The sequence below is a fragment of the Pelmatolapia mariae genome, linkage group LG14 (genome assembly GCF_036321145.2).
Source record: "Pelmatolapia mariae isolate MD_Pm_ZW linkage group LG14, Pm_UMD_F_2, whole genome shotgun sequence".
NCBI lineage: Eukaryota > Metazoa > Chordata > Actinopteri > Cichliformes > Cichlidae > Pelmatolapia > Pelmatolapia mariae.
This window is the reverse complement of record NC_086239.1, coordinates 8,477,591-8,496,621: the sequence shown is the minus strand read 5'-3', so window position 1 is coordinate 8,496,621 and position 19,031 is coordinate 8,477,591. Positions and strand designations below refer to the sequence as shown.

Here is a 19,031-nt window from a genome sequence, read left to right as displayed (position 1 = left end):
AGATAAATTGTGACTCTGCAAGACTGCGTTCAGATGGTATCAAGTTTGAATGACAGCAAAAGGTCTAATATGCTCTCCTTGCATTCTATTTGTGTATCAGGAAGACCGGGTCATTAGCTGAGTGGAGGAGAAATGAAGCATGACAGACAGAGCAATGGAAACATCCTTTTCCTGTGCACCACAGATTGCTTTTAGATCAATGCATAATTCTTCCCATATTCCTCTCCCAAAGGGAATGAGTAAGACCCCAGGGAATTTAGCTCTATGTTCAGAATATAGCAGAAAGAACGGATTGGAGATTTGCCTTCTGATGTATGACTTAACCAAGCTTAAAAGAAATGCTCAAGCCTCAAGGGCTTTGAAGGGATTCCCAAGATTTACAAACAATATTGAAATCACTGTTTAAGTGACTGCATGGTAGGCTCCAGGTCTTGAGGTAGCAAAGCAGGCACAAAGCATGATGCTCCCTCCACCATGTTTCACAGTTATAAGGTTTTAGTGTGCAGTGATGAATTTCTTTTAGAGTGCATTCTTGTATCATGTGTCCACCACACGATGTCTGGGAAGTGTTGTGCGCTCATAGAAACATGCTTGAATACTTTTTCTGAGACTTTTGTGGTACCCTTACATCTTTCCATTAAGACTTTTACATTAGATTTTGCAGGATGACCATTCCTTAGGAGAAGGTCATCTGAGCAGAAAGTTGGTCTTACTCTGAGTTCATGAACACTCAGGTCTTTATAAGTGTTTTTAATCCTTGCTTTGGTTGGTGCATTGTTATTAATGAGACCTGTGAAAGTCATCACAGTTTTGCTTGCGCTAACCAGTGAGACTTTATGAGTAACCCGATTTTGAGTGGAAGTATGGGTTGTAGAGATGATCTAGCCAAAACCCTTCCAATTTCATCCCCTTAATCAACTGGTACCTTTTAAAAGAGGACACATTTTTATCCCAACTAAAACAAATATGTTCAATGAAAGGACAGGTGGTTCTCTTAGGTTAGTTTAGTCACGTTCACCATGTCTGAGAGTAATAGAACATTTACATTTGAATATTCATCTATGCAAGATGTAACTATATTATAACTCGCATACATGTAAAGATGCAACAAGCCTATGGGGTAACTATGCCAGGGGGAGAGTGGTTGTCTCATTATTACATGGTCTGTGGTACACACCCTAGTTTCTTGAGTCCACATAGCAAAATGTCCATGGGAAAGACACTGAAGCGCCCACCCCCATTCCACCAATTGGTTTTCAGCAGTATACAAATTGGTAGGTGCCCAACTGCCAGAGAACAATGAAAATACTTGTAATTATTAACATAATCATGCTTCAGCGGTGCAAGCCATCATATTGGGACAGTGGTGAATCACTGAGCATGTTTTCCACGAGAAGATAACAAAGTAGCAGAAGCAACAAAGTGTAGAGGGAGCAATGAATAAAGGAACAAATACGCGATGTAGATCTAACAATTAGTCTTGTAACGCTGTTGATCCTTGCAAAATACCAACTGTGTTAAGTAATATTAAGTATTAAGCAATAATTACTACAAATGAAACCAGCATAGTGAAGATTTTGAAACTCTGAATAGGTGTTCACCTTTTTAGCTTCCATCACAGTCGGTGTCTGTGAGGAGGCAGGTGACAGATTAGCGGGTGAGCTCGTCTGATGTGCAAGTGTGATGTTCCACAGAGCCTGATTCACTTCTCAGACACGAGACAAATAAGGAAGGACACAAGTTATGTACAGATATAAATACAAGCAGCGCCAGCACAGATCTCTGTGACTATACTGTCAGACTTCAGGGCTGAGAGCAAAAAAGAGGGAATGTTAAAGACTATTCAGGAGGGTCTGAGAAGCAGTCAGTTATGAGATGGCTGGAAAAGAGAGGAGAAAAGATGATGAATTAAAAAGGGAAACAGGTGCAGTAGAAAATAAATGGGAATGTTAAGTTCATGAGTTCACTTATGCTAAAAAGACTCAAAAAAAAAAAAAAAAAAGGGGGGGGGGAAGACAAAAACAAAAAACAGACTAATCAGTGATAGACAATGACATAAAAAGATAGAAAGAGATAAAAGGCAGAGATAAAATGCAAAATGTGATACAATGTGTGACTGTAGTGGGTGGACCAAACTGGGCCTGAAGTCCACAATAAGCCTCTGTTTTTGCCAAGTGTGTGCGCGCATGTTTGTATGTGTACGTGTGTGCCACCAAGGCCAGTCCCGTGCCCTGCACAAACACTGCCCTTGTGTTGCCCTTGCCCTGCCAGCTTGGCCTCGCAGACCAACAAACACATACTGAGCAGTAAAAAACACAGGCTGAAGGGGGGGGGGGGGGGGGCATCGTCGTCACACAGTGCTAGCCATATTTTGCTGTGTGGGATGTGCAGCCTCAGGCGGCTTACTCACACCTTCAGTAGCTTTCACACACGCACACGGCCACCGGGGTCATCAGCATATGTAAATAAACTGCTTTGTAAGAGATGCTTTAAATACAACACCGTAAATCCAGCTTTCATATGAGACATGCAAACAACATACCCAAACATAGCTGGTGCTAACCATACCTTTGTTGAAAAGCTAAAGATCTATGCAAACTCTGAACACGACCACATATGACTATTCAAAGCAAGCTCTGATACTAACGCAAAGGCAAAAGGAAGCCCTAGAGGGGAAATAAACCCCCATATACAGAGTTAGTCTTGCCCATCTAATTCTGTGAAAGAGGAAATGAAAAAAAATTAATCGCAAGCATATCTACACAAACTATTACACCTCTTGTCCCCTTCTCTTACAGAAAACTTTACACAGACAAAGTATACTCATGGAAAAGGTTTAGGTTCTCTTCCTTAAATACACACAGTGTCACTAAAACAGGAATCAAGTATATTTTGAATACTTTATAGCAAGCTACTTATTTCTTTTCTTTAAAAAAAACAATTTGCATAACAGAAGCCTGAAAGTCTGACTTTCTTTGGAATCACCATCCATTAAATCATAGACGACGTACACACCGACTGGAGGTGGCCCGGCTAATTCTTCCCATTTTGTGGTTAGCTGTTCTACAAGCTGCTCTGTGAGGGTGACATAAGGATTAGCCTTTGTTCGATTTGACACAACAGCTTCTGTTTTTGAAAAGAACAGAGAAAGCTTTCCTCAGAAACTCTGACAAAGAGGAAACAATGAACAGCTATGATATGAGGGAGTGAGCATGTTGGACACCCTATTTATATCACTTGGGGTCAATTTATTCCTACTGATTACAACACTTACCTTCCTTGAAAGCACAGCTTCTCACAGTTGCCACTGTAAATGAAATTCACATGGTCATGTCTCCACTTTATCCAAGAAGGGCTTGGATTTACTTTTAGATGCGTAGCCGTATACCCGAGATTTATTTATACATTGTTATGCTGCTATGCATCTTCTGGACTAGCTGTAGAAAATATAAGACAAGTGCTACCTCACACAGAGCGAAACGCTCCAAACTTAAGCATTAAGGTGTCGATGCTGTAATTGCCACCTGTGTTAATAAATGTGGCAAATAAACAGATAAAATAAACTAACCTCCCACTGCTTTTACAGCACCTGCATGTGGCTTTCTCTTATCTTACCCAGGATTCTTGTTTTGCGTCTCCCTCCACCACAGCCCCCTGGGAAGGCCATTTGCTTCAGCTCTATTTATGACAGGCCAAATGTACAATCGTCGGGTCACTTTGTCTCACAGAATTCAATGAAACAACAAATTTATCGACAAAACAACACAGCTTACTGCAGTTCAGGTGACTGTCAGAAGAACAATTGACTGCAACAAGATCCTTTCACAGAGAAAAGCCTGAAAATAGACTTGAAGAAAATCCCAGCCTGTCACATAGCCTCCACAGGACTGCAGCAACTGATTATTTTGTGAAAACAGTGGAAAGAAATGGACAAATATAACACTAAGCTGCTGTGAAATGTAGCAGGGATGGTACACACAAACAGACCTGAGTTTTCAGCACTCGTCTCCCAGCCATTTATCTCCCTCATAAACAAAGAGCCACACACTGGCAATGAATGAAACGCACACAAGCCTGGAAATGGAAGACATTTCTTGGCTCCAGCTATCATTTCACTGTAGAGGTGACTGGGTTGCTGGGAACACTTAGATCCGGTAAATGACACGCTGATGCCCGCCTCTTCAGTTTATGCATCCATCTGTCTGTCTGGGCGGCTCGACTCTACACTCGCTCATCTGCAACTGCATCCTTTTTGGCGTCTATTAATACAGAACTCAAGCTAATGCTACCAACAACAATCAATGCCAAGTGTGCAGTTATCCGTTATCTACAGACACACACACTCCTGTTGCGGTGACAGAAAACATCATGTAGCATGTGAGGGCACTGTCTGTCTTTACGCCCATCTATAATTAGATAAATACAGAAGTTCTCGTCCTATTGTCCAGATAAAAATCACACACACAAGTCTAATTATATGCAACCTCTGTAATACCACGGGGAGCAAGGTCAATGCCATAACGATAATGCCAAGCAAACACACTCCTAAGAATAAGCCCAAGGGCTGGGCTTCCTAGGATTGTGTGTTAGAGGGTTATAGCCACACTGATGTTAATATTTGAAGCAAGAATGAGAACACTTGAGGTCATTTCTGTGAAAAACAAAAAGGTCAGCACAGACTGACCCTCAACTGACTTCTGATGAAAAATGGAAACCCTCTAATACAGTCGTGTTAGTGGAAAGATATGGAGAAGGAACACAGCATGAGTAATTGGATTGAGCTATTTTTCCACATTTGAGTGGGAGTGAAGGATGAGGGGGAGGGGAGAAACAGAGTGCAGGTAGGAGGCAACCGTACCAATTACTGGTGATTACTGGCCACAGACACCAACAGTATGAAATGTGGTTATTAAGCAGACAGATGTCAAAACTGCACCTGTAAAACCCTAGTTATACAGTGCTGTGATTGAGAGGACAAGTTAACCCAGTGTTTACTCTGTCAGCATTTGCAGCTAGCACACATCATTGCACACCCGCAGATTTAGACTGTGTTTGTACCTGGGCTATGTTCATATCCATACATGTGTATGTACATGTGCGCTGCGAAAGGGGACGCAAGCAGGCTTCATGAAGTGAATTACTAATTAAAACTGTTTTTGAATTGCTCTTCTGCAAATGTTTCATTTACCACATACTTAGAGCAAAAAATCCCTGCGAAAAAGTCAGATGCTTCTCCAGGGAGTCCAACCCTGTGGATGAACCCCACCACCACTTGTACTACAGCTGGGAGCTGTGTTCAAGTGCAGCATCGGTGAGCCTGGTATAGAGGCACGTGAGCCACTTATTCTCCTGCTTAGAGTGGCCTGCCAGTTCACAGTGGATCTCCAGAGCAGAAGGATGTCTGACCCTGGAATAAGATCGTATCTGAAGAAGCAGCTGCACAATTTCCAGGGCCACTATAACAGTCAGGGAGCCAGGCAGTAGGGAGCAGACAAGATGGGAAGAGCCAAAATAAGACCAAGAGGACTTGAGAGGTTCACTAGTAAACTGATAGAATTGTTCTGACAGATTGAAATTAGATTAAACATGCTGAAACTATCTGCCAAAGCTACTTATCAGGCCGTTAACAAACCTAGGCAACTTTCCTGTGTGTGAGAAACACTCCATTTTATTCCCATTTGTCACCTGGACTAGCAAGCACCATCACAAATCTGCTGATTCTCAGTGGAGAACTTTTGAGAAGGCTCACTTTAAGACTAATTTCTGAGCAATTATTTTAGACTTTGTGAAAGAATTTTGTCAAACTGCTTCATCTCAGTCTACTTGTGAAAGGAAATGATGGCATGAGCGAGGACAGAAACAAAACAGTCAGGGCTGGACTGATAAAATTAAACCACTAATGCTGAGTGCACTGCATGTCAGCAACTGTTAATTTTACATACTGTTCATCAAATCATCATGTGTGTTCTTAAAAAAACAAACAAAAAAAACCCCAAAACAAAACAAAAAGGACTTACAGATCAGCTCACAGAGCTCACAGAGCCACCACTTCCTGCACTGGGCCAATATTACATAAACAGTCTCAAGCCTGGCTGAAGGTTGTACAGCAAGGAAATGACTGCCAAGGCCAGCGGCACCTTAAATGATTTTACAACATTAATTAAAGTCAAGTGAGATGCAAAGGGAGGGGGGAGGGGGGAGGAGGGGGGGTAGCACCACGCCTAGCTGCAACGACATGAAAATAAACAACGCACGACTTCGATTTTGTTCTACTGTCCAGACAAGATCCACAGTAATAAAGCCCAGAAAGGAGGATATAAAGGATCATAAACCAAAAGCAGTGAGTGTACCAAGATGGTGTAACACTGATCTCTGACATGGAAGTCAGGTATGCTGGCTGGCTTCCACACATTCCCCGCCTGTCAGGACGAGGCCTACTCGCCCAGATTCCAGCTAAGAGAGAGCTTTTCCTCCTCTTCCACATGCACACAGCAGCATCACAGGTAAAATAGGTCAAGTAATTACAAGATACAGCATGTTTACGCGCACATGTATTACCAGTTTCCTGAAGTCACTTATTTCCTGTGGCTCAGCTCCTGGCTGGGGGGATCTGGATAGCTTCTGGGACACTGCATCTGATAAAGAAAAAGAACAAAGTGTCAGGGTGAGGGGAAAGCATTCAATGTTGTTACTCATTTCTGTAGTTGTTTTTGTGGACCGAGAAAGTAAAAAAAAAAAAAAAAAAAAAAAAAATTTAAAAATGTTTAGGTGATGGTAGATAAACAGGAAATATAAAAAAGGGATTTAATACAGAAAAACAGAAACAGAACGAGACGGGTTCTGTAAGTGAGAAATTATACCATAAACAAGTCTGTCAACCTGGTGTTACCTCCATGGTCCAGCTGACCTGAAACTTGATATAAAACAGAAAAGGCTGAGCACTGAAACCAAAACTTCCTTACTGACCCTCTTAACTGTCCTTTTCTTACAATCTTTTCCTCTGCCGCCTCCATCTATGACAGGAATGTCAAACTCATTTAACACCCTGGTCCACATACAGCCTACTTTGAGCTGAAGTGCCAGACAGGTGAAACTCCCCATCAGTCAGTGTGAGAAGGTTATTTCACAGAGTAAATGTGTAGTTTAAGAAGGTTAATTTCAACAGTGTGTGTCAGTTTCTGTACGTGACAAAGAAAGATAGTGAAAAAAAATCTGTAAGCACGACTCTTTGGGCTAAAATTATAATAGATAAAAGTTCTGGCATATCATTCCCTTTTTTTTTTTTTTTTTTTTTTTTTTACTGCCAATCCACTGCACAAACTGATTTTTCTATATCAGTGAAAAACATTTCTGTCATTTAACTGTTTCTATAAATAGCCATGAGGAGGAATTTATAACTGGGAAAAGCTGTAAAACTTATGAAAACACATTTGTGGGCTGGGTTGGAGTCTTTTCTGGGCTGATTCTGGTCCCTAGTCCTCATGTTTGACACCCCTGTTCTATGACGACTGATCACACCTCATGCTCCCAGGTCCTGGAGGAGACAGTTTGACCGACAAGGCACACTGCCTGTCAAGAACAGTCATCCAGCAGGCATTTGTAACTTCTGGAGCAACAAGCACATGTGTCATCTTTTGAACACTATGACTGAAAAACAGCAGTGGATGACTCACCTCATTCTAAATATGTTTTATCAGTTTAAACAGGGGAAATTATTGTGAGGGCAAGGATGAGGTTTGATGTTTAAACAAAATATCGGTCAATATGATAAGATACATTTTATTTATCCCAAAAGACGGGAAATTACCAGCGTCAGTAAGCATAAGCCTTCAAGATGTAATCCTGAGTGTTACAAAATAAAAAATAAATTCAGTAAAATAAAATAAATAAAAAGCAGACTTATTAATTCTTTCCCCACTTTTCATGGCAAAATATAGAAAACTCTGTGGCACCTCAAAACCTTCAAACAAGTCTTGCTGACCTGACCTCTGTTTGCACTGTATATAACACCCAAAGCAGTGATATGGGTGGGTCTCTGTATCTGTACACTGTCTACAGTTCAAAGAGCTGTAACTATGGAAGCCAAGATGTGAACCAGGCAATATGGCAAACAAATATACAGCATCTTAAAAAAACCCAAAAAAAACAACCCACACTGATGACACGCAATGCACACAATGACTGAAGCTGGTAAACTTCCGTTTTTTCCCCCTGTGGTTAAGACACTCTCTTGTTTACTAGGAGAAGAACAACTGCAGTGAGCATGTGTGAGACTCGGACGTTTCAAGTAAGAATGAGTATACTTATGAAAGTGCAGAGAATAAATTCATAGAAAGAGGTAAGGCTTGGCTTTTCACCACAAAATGTGATAAAAATGTTGTGTGTATACTCGTCGCACACAGATACAGGAGAAAGGCACGTGGGGTGACCAGTTCCAGGAAGTGTGCTGTTTAACAGTGATAAAATCTCAGGCCAGAGATGGTCAATGTTTAACTCTTTGACTGGATTTGACTCAAAGTATCACATGATTCACAGCAAGAGTGTGTTTGAGATTTTAGGAGAAAGTTCCAAACCAGCACAGAGGGTTCACTATGGAGTAAGGGATGACGTTTATGCTGAAGGGCAAACCCCAAATTTAGCCCTTTCATTGTTCTGCGCTAAACAACTTCACTGTAATGCCAGTGGCTGCCAGTTTGTTTTTGGGACAGAGTCGAAAATAATGTGTTTAATCGCAGACTCCAGAGATATCATTCAGCACAGATCTCTGGTTGAATGTCACAGATGATGCTTAAGTTTGGACTCATTAACTCACCAGCACTCGTGTGATTTTCCAGGAACTAGAAAATTCAGACAAATAATGTCGCGTTTAATCTGTAACACGCATTCAGGCATTTTCTTCTCTCAAATGACAAAAGGGACAAACGACTCAAATGACTAAAAAGCTTATATCATTTTGACATTCTGCCATCCTCTTGCACACGTAAACAAGACCACTTTAAAACAACTGCAGTGAGAACACTAAGATTACAACTACAGCTGACAAATAACTACTAACTAAATAATAACCAAGCAACTATTCTGACACAAACAGATTTTGCACCAGATTTTGCCCCTTAAACATCCATTTTAACTGAGTAAAGGAGACTATACTAGCCTCGTCAAATCACTGATTTCATGAGAACTGATATTTGAGCATCAAATCTATAACATTAATGGCGTTTGTTTTTCCCTCTGGTGTTGAAGGCAACAAAGGCGCTGTAAGCCCTGCACACAGTGCAGAGCCTGATGGAGGAGTGCTGAAAGCTGTAAAGGGATTCATCGGATTTATAACAAGACAAAAACGAGGGTATGACCGTGAAATGGAATGCAGAACAATGATCGTTTTATTCTGTTTAACGCTGGAAGAGAAAACTAAAAATATGACTAAATTACAAGCACAGAAGTAAGACACCCATCATCAAATTCTTGCTGTTGTGGAATTGCACATGAAGCAATGGAGCGTAAACAGAGCCATGTCTGAAAATGATCAGAAGAGAAGGCAGAACACTCAGGATTAATAAAATAACAAATTTCAAGTCAATTAATAATAAAAATTCCAGACTGGCAATTTTGATTGAAATGGCCTCTTTACTAGAAGCTACAAGTTTCCAGCTACATTATCAGGGTACTAACTAGTCATGTAAGGAAGACTTCATTTGTTTAAGCAAATAAGTACCTGAGCTTCAAGTTATTTTTGTAAGATGACTGCACTGGGAAAACAATTCCCAGTAGTGAGTGACGTTAACCTCAAGTGTAATGTGTACATCTTGCGCAAAAGGGATTAGGCTATGGTATACACAGATTCCTAACGCAGGATTTTCACATCTTCGGAGACTCCCTGCAGAATGATAAGAGTGACAGAAACACCACAGTGGGAGTCTGACTCTTAGTTTCTTACTCCTCGTATAACCACACACCCTTCCTCTCCTCCACCCATCCTCTGGTACGGGAATGCGAGGAATGCGGAGTCTTAAAACGGCCGGGGGGCTTCATCACCAGCAGAGTTTCTCACAGTCCTCGGTAAGGAGCATCTTATCTGCCCAGATGTACTCTGACCACATTGATTACACTGAAGTTATTTGAGAGCCAGGATAGCTGCTATCCTGTTGCTATTCTCCTTAGTATCCTCCTTGCAACCTCCAGTCCACAGAGACCAGCAAAAGCTCAGATTTTAATCAGGTGTTTTACTTTATTATGCAACCCTCAAGGCACCCTCCTACCCAACAAATGTCCTAGAGGGCACTTCCTGTCTGACTATACAACTGTGTTTTTATTGTGCCTTGCATTGACTTAACCCCAGGGCCAACACATAAACATAGTGCATGATGTATGATGTCAGCGGACTGCTAAAAACAAATGTTCACTGTTAACGACAACTACAAACTGCTGCTTTGAGATACGGGCCGAAATGGTGCCAGGTAAAGAGCAACAGCTAAAACATGCAGAAGGAATGCACTAGTATGCACATTTTTAGCACTCCCCAAACCAAGTGTGGTCTGAAGGGGCCTTACATTTGACCATGCGTCATCACTGCCTCACCGTAAACAATAGACCACTGTCTGTCGCCTTCTAAAAACAATACACACCCACTCATTAGCACAGAGGGATGTTTATAACCCTCAATCACCGATAAATATGGGAGACTCACACACAGGCTGATTTTTTACAGTCAAAGTTGGGTTTTTTGTTGTTGTTTTTTTAAAGTGTTTGATAAAATCCCATTCAGTCGATGTCTTAGCGTTTACCCACACCTTCCCCCTTTTTAGCTGCTTGCTTCAATCTCTATTTATAGTGGCTGTTTGTGAGGCTGCCCTCAGGTGGGTGGTGTGAAAGAGTATCTGTGCATTGACTCTCAAAAAGTTTCTCTTGTAAATCAGTTACCTTCTGTCAGGGCTGACAGAGCAAAGGTCCCTTCCCTGCAGCTCACACACTGGCACAAGCCAAAACAAAACAGATACTCTGTGACCTCTGACTGAGATCACTTAGCTCACTGGAGAAAAAGGAGAACAGAAGCAAGAAACAGACCTCAAGAGATAGACGACCAAAAGTCTTGACATAGTCTGGAATTTAAGGATGTAGGGACAACATGAAGACAGCAGGAAGTTGGAAGACATCCCTTTGCAATAAAAGGCAGTTAAGACCGATGTGATTGTTTTACAGATACAAGTTACATATTACATATTAAAGAGACGATAAACAGCAACTTATTCAAGCTGCCGTTCTAATCATTACAACTCTTACCAGTTTTCAGCATTTGCATGGATGTGTGGGTGAGGGAACATTGGTAACATGTGAATGCGCCACATGCATGCATATGCAGATATGTGTGCACACACACAGAGCCTTGCGAAAAACAAATGCCATCATCTGTGCACGTGTCATCAGCTTTGGCAGACATGAACCAGCGCTGTGAGAAAGTGTTGCTATAGAGACATCAGGCTAAGGTTTTGACCTCAGAGGTTACAGAATGGAGGCTGTCAATGTGAAATAAATCTGAATACTAGTAAAAAAATAAATAAATAATAATAATAATAATAATAATAATTTTATTTGTGCTTATTAGGCAGAAGGTTTATTTTTTAGTTAAGCCTAAGCCGATCCCAGGCCCGTCCTGGGCAATATAACAATTTAAATACTGGGTAAACAACCACTAGAAACCTGTCAGTGTCTTCCAGTTAGTGAAATGTTAGCTTTCTAGGTTGTAGTGACATTCTAACAAAAACAACAAGACAAAACACACAGACGGACAATCTAAACCTCCAACTTCTTCTATGAAACATACTGAAATAACAATCCTCAGTCTGATATCACAAATTCAATTTGTCATCAGTGTCTCAGCTATTTATATGTAGTGTAGTAATGTCATAACAGATAATATAATTTTCTGCATAGATGCTCCCCTTACTGGATGTGCTATGTGGGCAGACAGTAAGAAAATAAGCAGAGTTAATTCCTGTGTTTGAAATGAACTGCCGTGTTTGAATGATCTACCACTACAGTGTTCACCTGAAAAAAAAAAATTAACTGAATCATAGCTTAGACATTGCCATGTTTTCATATGGACAGTGTGTAGCTAGGAATGCGCTCCAGAGCTTATCTCAGATTAGCTTTTCACATCCACTCAACATCAAACGTTTTCTTTACAGGGATGTTGGACGAGTGAGCACTTCATGGAAAACTCTTGTTATAAAAACATGTTACATCAAAAGTGATCATTTTATACCCAGCTTTAATCTTTTGAGACTGTCTTTATATACATAACTTGCCTAAATGCAATCAGGTGACAGGTTTATGCTCCTGTATGCATGCATGCACGCAGGAGCAGATAAGCAATGGTGCACAACACACTTATCTCATACTTGATGACCTGTAATGCAGATCAACTGAATTCTACTCTTTGTCTTGACATCAAATTGGCTTACGGACCGCTTTTCAACACCTGACTAACAACTTTAAATGCAAGAAAACACCAGATTTAAACTCCTGTTTCCTCAAAGCTTTTTACATCTGTGGCTTTCTGACAAGTGAGCATCTAAATTAGATTCTAAACATAAAATTTCAAGTCAAAGACTTCCTTCGCTCAGCTGACACAATGTAAACATGTTGGCTTAGAACAAGATTTATTGATGATTCAAAGAATTATGTCAAACCTGAGCTGATTTATGGCACTTGACCATTAGATTTAACAAGGGTAAATATGTCTCTATCCACCCCAACTATGACCCTGAATTGGATAAGTGGAAGAAACTGGATGGATGTGTCTAACCACATATGTCAGTGACCACATCTGGCTTGGGTACAGACAGATTTCTCTCTCATATTTCAATCTGCTCATTTCTTCCCCCTCTAACCCTCTCCTGCTGTCTTCCTTGCATTCCTTGGCAGGTCCTGGCCTGCTGTGCAGCAGAGTGGAGAATTCCAACAGGCCACTCTCACCTCACAGTCAGTCACATTTCTAGCTGTGGCAGTTTCTTTTCTATGTATAGTTTTATAATGAGCGGTTGGGACCAGCTAGCGGAATTGAACATTTTCATTGACCATAATGGCTTAAATAGGGCTTATCTAATGCAAGTGTGATCCTGAAAGCTAGCAGACAAACTGGCGTGCCACACCAAACACACCTACTCACACACAAATGAAAGAAGACTACTTTTACTGGCCATCTTACACGCTGCTCTTTGAGAGGATGTTATGCAAGCCATTACTTTAAAAGTATAGCAGCAGGAAGTGTCAAAGAGATTGTGGTGGTGGGTGTGCGTGTGTGTGTGTGTGAGAGAGAGATAGAGATAATGGGGGATGACAAAAAAATGACAAAAAAAACCAACCCAAAAACTGCAAACCACAACTATGTGCTCCATTTGAAGAAACCACCAATAGAACAATTCTGGTTTCAAAAGCAGGACACATGCGCACACACACACTTCTTATGAGCATACTGTGCTATCAAACAACATATTATTCTCTTTAACATGTTCCATTTAAAGAGCATCCTCTGGAACCTTGCTCAACAGCTAAAATGGGGGTATTTAGACAGTTGAAGAAAGGAAAGTCTGAATATTTTCTATTGTTTTTGGAATCACAATATTTACAGTCTAGTACAAATTGGCAAACTAAAAGGTAAAAAACAAAAATACCAAAAAAAGGCAAGGTATCTTAAAGTGGTGATAGTCCCTCATATTGTTTTGTTGATAATGAAGCGCAGCATCTGCAAAGTCAAAAATGATGTCATATCTTGTAGAGGTGTTCAATAATTTGAGAAACAGTAACAGTAAAGTTCACAAATGGGTCATCCTTTCATCCTCAAACCAGTCAGTGAACCCTTGTACTCTGTTGAATGGGGCTCCGTGATCCTGGTCGTCAGTTTTGCTCAAGGATAACAATGATTACTCATAACTGTGCATTAATTTGGGCCACACTTGTCACCTTCCAGAGAGGGACTATACTGGGAACAAACAAACAAAAACAAAAAAAGTATGATGCATTTCAAATTGAACTATGACTTGGGAGATTTCTCACACTGCTCACACAGTGGATGTGAACATCCTGATAGCTGAAAGTCAGCATGTTCACCTCAGAGTCATTGTTTTGCTTGAAATCCAAGTTGGTGGAGTAAAGCCAAAGCAATGAAAAACACCACTGTCTAAATACTAAGACTGCACTGTGTCCTCAGTTCCACCATGCTGCTATATGCCAATAAAACCTTGATGTTATGGTGTGTGCACCAATCCAAGTCTTGGAGTGCCACTGATCACTATGAAGAAGCTATGACAAAAAGATTTGAAAACAAAACCAATCTGCTTTTATGTAAAGTAACTGACTATATTAGTCACATTCTTCCCTTAAACTGGGCCTTAGCTACACCACACCATTTGACACTGGGACCTCTCATACACTCTTCCTTTCATTTGTAGTCCACCTGGCTTTGTCTCCACTTTAGCTGTACACATTAGTATTCATCATTTATTAACCAGCTAGCTAAATCCTCACAGAAAACAGCCTCGGTGTACAATAGTGGTTATTCTTGTAAGTAAAACGATGTGTGACACAGGCGCCACCACAGTTGTAAAAACTTTTTCTTTTTGTGAAAACACTTGCTTAGAATTCTGCCTTCATTTGTGCCCCCGTTTCTCAGGGGCCTGCTTTGGGACCAAATCTGGCTTGGAATAAATAGCTGCATTGTTGGCTCATGTCTTTGGAGTGACGTCAGTTAGCCTTATCAGTGTTCTCCAACTTTACCTCAGAGGGAACCTGACAGCAGACCTTGCTCAACACACGGTAGGCAGGAGCATTGCCCATTTTAAATAATATCAAAATGCATGAACTGGGCATCAATATTTCCCAAAGTGCTACAGAAGCAGCAAATACTGCTCAGCTCCCCTGGGAAATTATTTTTCCCCTTTTATAAAATGTTGTGTAGGTCCAAGATTTACTGCCTGCAAAGATTTAGATCTTCAGCTGCGAGTTATACACTGCAGGTGTAACTGTGTGCGATACATAAAATAGGACTTAGTAAGGCAGCATTTGCAATGCTTTTGCTTGCTATGAATATTGTGTTTACATTTTTGGGGGACTCAAACATGGACACTGCTACTTAAATTTCTAGATAATCTGAAAAACCAAGTCCTTTGCTTACAATGGCCAAAAGAACAAAGTGACTTGTGGCCGTGGCTGCATGCCTGCTAGCAAAGCTGCGTGTTTGTATCATCTGTTGTGCTGCCTGCAATATATCACCACTGAGCTGCTGATTAACTAGATGCACATAAATTAAACTCACAATAAAAATTTAAGACTGAGCTAAAGGATATGTAATGACTTTACTAACACTAAGGTGCACACACACACACACAAACACAGATCTCAGGTTAGTTGGAAAGAAGGCCATTGGTTTACTAGAAATGCCAAAACCTGAATGAAAAAAGGTCTAAGGAAGTAGCCCAACCGTTGAGTCGTGCATTACATGATCAGTAGGTTTGGCTGCAATTTCCTGCACCCTTTGGAAACACCACGATTTCTGCACTGATTTCTTAAAAAAAAAGAAAGTGATTTTTATTTTTTTTAAGTAGTTAGCTCTTGGGGAAATCAGTACAGGGTGGAAAAAGTAAGGCACATCTTTAATTCAGTAACTCACAGAATTTTCTATAACAGCAATAACTCCCATCCGACAACACCATGTCGGATGGGAGTTAATATTTCTGGAACGTCTTTGTTGAACAGCATTTTCTAGTCACAAAACACCATGTCAGTTGTGTTAAGGTCAGGTCTGCCTTGGCCATCCCAAAGCACTGCTGCCCAAACTATAATGCAGCCTCTACCATGCTTTACAGTTGGGATAATGTTACACTGTAGATATACAAGACTTAAAACAACAACAAAAAAAACTCCAAATGTAACATTGTACAGTCTATCCAAAAGGTCACTGAAAGTCAGTCCACAGAAAAGAGTGTTCTCTTGAAGAGTTTCTTCAAGAGTGTTCATCGTATTGCGGACTGACAAGCACAAAGCTCTTTAAAAATCCTTTTGTATATCACACATCTCTATTAAGATTCGTTTAAGGTCCCGTGAAGGTGATCAAAGTCTGGTTCACTCCAACCAAACTTTAAGATCAGACCCATATTTTGTAAGGCTTTATTTACAGGGACTGACACTTCTAATCTTCTGTCTTTAACACAAACACTTGACTCTAAGTAGCAACACTCCAGGGGATTACTTATGTTTCCCAGTGTGTACTATAAGTGATAGAGAACACAGCCGTTTGTGTTTGTTAATTTAGTCTGATTGCGATTGTCGCCAATTGTGACTTTTATCAAGACTGATTACATTTTATTATAAATGAATCCAGTGAGTTTGTGCATCTTTCAGGTAGACATCATGCACGGTCTCTTACAACCTCTAAGGCACATCTGACTAGTTGGAACAGACATTATGTTGGGTGGACAGTCAAACAAGACTTAAAAAAACCAAAACAAAACACAAAAACCCCACAGGTGTCAGATTACCATTTAGACCAGGGGTGGGGCCTCAAGGGTCGGTGTCCTGCAGGTTTTAGATATCACCCTGGGTCAACACACCTGAATCAAATGATTAGTTCATTACCAGGCCTGTGGAGAACTTCAACACTTGTTGAAGAGGTAATTTAGCCATTTAAATCAGCTGTGTTGGATCAAGGACACATCTAAAACCTGCAGGACACCCGCCCTTAAAGCCCGGAGTTACCCACCCCTGATTCAGACTGACGTAGCAGCTGTACCCCCACTCAAGTTTACCAAATTATTGAGGTTTTTTTTTTTTGTAAGATTCTTAATGAAATAAAAACAAAAAGGTCATCATGCTTATTGCAGAAAAGCTGACTGTGCGAATTGCTCCCTTAAGTTTCACATCCTCTCTGCTGTCGGTCCATTTCTCAACAATGAAATACACACAGCTGACAGTTGCACAGAGACTACAGATCCGTTAAAGGTGCGGGCAGGTTTCCGACTTTAAAACTAACAACACGATGAGCGAGCGTCAAAGTCCCCCTCAGCTGAGGAGTAATCACTCCGGAATGCTTCGTCCCTTTCTCGTATGGAGAGAGCTCATGATAAAGGGAATGTGTTACTTGTTTTGCTTAGAGGATGAAATCCACTACCCCTCAAACAACATCTAAACGGTTAACACGCCGACAAGGTTTTCTGTGAACATCAGAATAACATTTCAACTTAAAACTATGGTTGTTTTTCCGCCGCCCACCACACCGGGTAGGCTGATTAGTTAGCTTTAAGTGGGGGTTAAAAAAATCGATAACCTCTTCATCGGGGATAATTAAAATATGACAGACTAGACTGCTAAACGAGACTGCTACGATTAGCTGAAGTTGTGGCCGTTCTCCGCAGCAGGGCTGGAATTTTAATGCCTAATATAAACAGCAATAAATGCAACATTAGACGAATTGATGAACTGAGTTTGGCGTGATGACGTCCTCACTCCCCGAGCGAAAAGCCCACAGCTAAAAAGAAGTGATTTTTTTTATATAAGTGGGACTTACCTTTATTAATTTTCTCCTGGGAGGTCGTTAAAAACGCAGAGGACACGCCAGAAGAGCTGAAAGTTAAAAGTGCTGCTTTATCTTCACGACGGAGTGGGCCAGGCTACTTTCACGCACAGCGAGTCCGCGTATCTGACAACACCGCTCGACAACCTCTCCACGAATAGCACGGATCCCGCAGGTGGACAGGAGATCTGTGTGCTTCCTGTTTGTTTCAGAAGGTGAACAGCCACCACCAACACCACCTCCGTTGCTGCATTTCCCTCCGCCACCGGCTCTATTAAGCCCGAGCAGTAAAACAAGAACAGGACATCCGGTAAATGTTCAAGAATAAAAATCGTACCGTTCATGAATTCGCGGTGAAATACAAATTTAAGCCATACAAATAAGACATGACGTTGTCATATGGAAGGTAAATGTCTTCAGATAACTTTTTGTTTGTTTGTTTGTTTGTTTTAGATGTGATAAGCTATTATTTGGAGTGGGAATTGCAGTTTAGTTTAAAATATAATAAAGAGACAGAAAACGAACTCATATTGACACCCAACGCCTCCCTGAGAGCATTCAGTGCAGCAGCACCCACTGATACGTAAATGAACACAGTGTGCGTCTGATCTAAAGTAACACAAAACTGCTCTTATCTTGATTTACTTGAAACACACAGTCTTGCATTTGAATACAAATTCTTGCAACATAAAGATTATGTATGTTGATGTTGTAGACTGCATCTTTTCACAAACATCCTGTTGTATGCAATAAATGAGCGTTGCTCATAACGAGGACCACCACGTGTAACCTGGTGATTGCCTGTTGCCCTCCTTATGGGGGCTATGAAATCCAAATCATGTTTGAATGTGGGATTTACAGTAAATTCATCCCGATGATGCAGATTAGGCCTACAGGGTCACTGCAGCAGCTGGCCAGTCTCAACTATTTCACATGTAGAACAAAACACAAATATTCAGTAGGTCATCAGATGAGTTTTGTGGGTTCGCTCTTTTAAAAATTGTTGCTTGTACAGTATTTTCTTTGTTTGTGGCAAAATATGGGTACAAAATTCTGCATTCAGTGCTGTTGTTTTTTTTTTGTTTGTTTGTTTTTTAAATATAATTAAAAAACAAGCACATGTGGCGCACGGCGAGGCTTTTATTTTGAAGGCGACAACTTGGTGATTTGCTCTGAGGCTTGTGTGATGCAGCTCTCCGGATGAGCTGTGAAGGATACCGGGCTTTTCACCAACAGCCGCTCACAGCATGTACAAAACGCCGAAGTAATGTCACAACATTTCTTAACATCCTTGTTGAGAAATAGCTTGCCAGAGTGAGTGCAGCCTATTAGGCAAGCTCCGCATTCAAATTGCTCATACCACAACGGATTATGGACAGGATCCATGCGACTCTTTAGTCGCCATTTATTTTTATGTAGCCCCCAAATCATTCACTTAGGCCATGAAGCGTCATTAAACAGTGTC

At 40.9% G+C, this 19,031-nt stretch overlaps 1 protein-coding gene across 1 annotated transcript in view; it reads right to left on the bottom strand.

The window, feature by feature from the left end:
- The window catches only part of pik3cb (phosphatidylinositol-4,5-bisphosphate 3-kinase, catalytic subunit beta), a 47,598-nt gene extending 29,770 nt beyond the window's left edge, over nt 1–17,828 (bottom strand). The window contains exons 1-2 of the mRNA XM_063493616.1: nt 17,561–17,828; nt 6,559–6,635 (exon numbers count right to left, since the gene is read on the bottom strand). The gene's annotated coding sequence lies outside the window, so the exon portion shown is untranslated. The remainder of the gene's footprint in view (nt 1–6,558; nt 6,636–17,560) is intronic.
- Between the last annotated feature and the right edge of the window lie 1,203 nt (nt 17,829–19,031).